Source organism: Vulpes lagopus, chromosome 11 (genome assembly GCF_018345385.1).
Source record: "Vulpes lagopus strain Blue_001 chromosome 11, ASM1834538v1, whole genome shotgun sequence".
Taxonomy (NCBI): Eukaryota; Metazoa; Chordata; class Mammalia; order Carnivora; family Canidae; genus Vulpes; species Vulpes lagopus.
The window spans coordinates 72130915-72133769 of record NC_054834.1 but is presented as its reverse complement, the minus strand read 5'-3'; the positions used below and the strand labels follow the sequence as shown (position 1 = coordinate 72133769).

General features: G+C 53.7%; 1 long non-coding RNA gene across 1 annotated transcript; it reads right to left on the bottom strand.

Moving 5' to 3' along the window:
- Nucleotides 1-964: 964 nt before the first annotated feature.
- On the bottom strand, nt 965-2332 carry LOC121501726. Its single transcript, XR_005990673.1, has 3 exons — nt 1955-2332; nt 1709-1848; nt 965-1154 (listed from the first exon to the last, which is right to left on the bottom strand). It is a non-coding gene; the product is annotated as an uncharacterized LOC121501726 (long non-coding RNA).
- Between the last annotated feature and the right edge of the window lie 523 nt (nt 2333-2855).

The following is a 2855-nucleotide window of genomic DNA, read 5'->3' as shown; positions in this document are numbered from 1 at the left end:
CCTGGCCAGTCCAGGAGCCCTCTCTCCCCACAAGGCCCTAACCATAGCTAAATGTTGAAGTCAGCCTCCCCCACCCTCTCTACCCTCTCTACCCTCTCCACCTTCCCCTCACTGCAGCAAGACTCTGAGGCCAAGCCGTGCCCCAGTCAGCCTCATGGTGTCTTGATAGTTGTGCCTCTTTGCTTTCAGTCATGTCACTGACCTACACCTTTGGCCAGTTTCCCTTGTGACTGCCTCCCCTCTTCCCCTTGAATACAGAGTGGCTCCTTCTATGACATGGGATGGCAGGCACAAGCCCTGTTCATCCAGAGACCTAAGTAGTGCCTTAGGGTATCCACCCTCTCAGACCAAACAGAAACCTCTTCCTTTTTATATATGTCCCTCATCCTTGCATTGACACTGTGCCCTTAATCAATGTGCTTACATTTATTTAAATTTTTTTGGAGACATAGCACACATGCAAGTGTTCATGAACAGGGCCAGGGCAGGGTAGAGGGAGATGGAGGGAGAGAATCTCCAACAGGCTCCATGCTCAGTGCAGAGCCCAGCTCAGGGGCTCAATCTCACATCCCATGAGATCATGACCTGAGCCAAATCAAGACTCAAGACACTCCCAACAGAGCCACCTCGGCGCTCCAGGGTGCTTATTTTTAAAATACACTTTTCTTATTCCTTTTCCAGGGTGAGAAGGGAGATGGGAAGCTTGATGTGGTTCAACTTTATATTTTTTTAATTAAAATAATATATTCTAGTATTTAAGTCTCACATCCACAGACAGCTCAGGAGAAGCCAGCAAATGAAAGCAAGTTTACAGACTAGAAAGCCATTTTTTAAAATCCTCTTTCTGAATATAAACTGAAATGTTTAATCAATTCCACATACACTATGCATCACATGGCCTTCATTCTGTACAAGAACAAATACATGAATGAATACAGTTAACGGACCTTGACATACACCAGGCCTTACTGCTAACTGCTTCACACATATTACCTTAATGGCTCTGCTCCATGGCCTTGGTTGGAGTGAAATCATACCCCACTTTACAGACGAAGACAAAGATTTACCCCAAGACCGGACAGCTCCCAGCAGATGCAGGTCTGTAGGTGACACTCTTGGCACTCTCACAAATATGGGAGCACACCTCCTGACGTCTGGAAAAAAATGGCTTGGTTTTGCATGAATTCTTGAAGATGTAGATTATTATCCTTATCAGTGTCAAAGGCCCCTGAAATTGTTCTGACAATGCTCATGACCCTGAGGGAGGGGCAGCCTAAGGGCTTGGACAGTGCAGAGCCCAACTCATCACAGATGGGGACATCACGGTTGTTGCATTGTGAGCCCTGGACAAGGCTCAGCTTCCTCAGTTTCCCCACCCACCAAGTGTGTTTCCGGGGTTTGCTTTGAAGATTAAATGCATGGCATCAATGAGCTTGGGGGCAAGGTACCCTGCAGGAGAAGTGAGGCACGAGGATTGGTCCATGAGGGGAGGATGCTTGCTCTCCAAAACCCTGCAATAGTTTGGATTCTGAGCAAATAGGCATGTCTCACCTGGAAGGGGGAGGGGGGAGCTGGTACTGATTTGTTTCTCCTCCCTGCCCCTCCCCCCCAATTCATCCCTGCTTGGGTGTTTGTAGGGAGAGCCCTCTGTCTATGTGGGGACTGGGAGAGGTGGCAATATGTGGACAGCTTTTGGAACTCCTCTCACCCCTTCCAGCCTGGGGGACCTCCATCCATGCAGGGTCCTATGGGCTCCAGTGGGCCCCAGAAGCAGAGCCAGGCATCCTGTTGGTTAAGGTCAGCTGCTCAGGTTCCAGGGATGAACCAGACTCTTTATCTTGTACTAATCTTCAGAAAAAAAGACCTTTCAGGGCTTTACAAAAAAAAAGAAAAAGAAAAAAATAGTTCTAGCCAGTTTATTTGACGGGGGAAGAACCTCCCAGATTGGGCTTACCAGTTGTGCAGAGCATTGGGCTGTGCCGCCCACTGCTTTTGAATAATAAGGAAAAGGAGAAGAAAACGATCAGAAGCTGCAGTTCCTCTTCCGGCTCTGTCACCGCTGGGAAGACACAGTGGTCACTCCTGTTCCTCACATGGACAGTCGCCCGATCACAAATACCAACGGGGCCTGAGACTCTCCTTGCCCGCCTTTACAAATGAATACGTCATCACTCCAGCAGCACAACTCTCCTTATTACGTTAAAAACAAAACCAAACAAAACAAGAGTCCCAGTCCACGGACGCGGGCAGGGCGGCTGGACCACGCCTCGGCGTCCCGCACCCTGGGAGGTCCGCACGCGCTGGCGAGCCGGGCGTGCGCGCCTTCTCCAAGCCTTACGGTAAGCGCGGCGCGCAGAGCGACCACGTGGCGGCGGAACCGAGGCCGGGCGGGAATGTGCGGAATGCGCGGCGCAGTCCCGCGCGCCTCCCGAGCCCAGGCCCGGGTTCCCGCGGCGCGCGCCCTCGCCTCCCACCTCTCCGCAAGCGCACGGCACCCCAGCCCCTGCCCGGTGCCCCGGGACTCGCGGGAGAGGGTGGAGCCCCGTGCAGCACCCTGGCGGGGTGTGGGGACGGAGCGCGGCCCTTCGGGCGCCTCGGGCTCCGCACGCCCGGAACTCCCCGGAGGGTCCACGCCCCGCCACCCGCCCTCCCGACGGCAGGAGGCCACGGGACCTAAGCGCAGGAGTGGAGGGCGTTGGGTATGCCACCCCTCTCCCCGCACCTGGAAAAGCATGTCCTTTCCTTTTCCCCTCCTGCAAGTGTCTGGAGCCCCAGAACTCGGAGGCGCCGCATAATAAAGAGCCCACCATGCCTCCACCCACCCCCAAGGCCGAAGGGAAGGATGGAGACGCTCT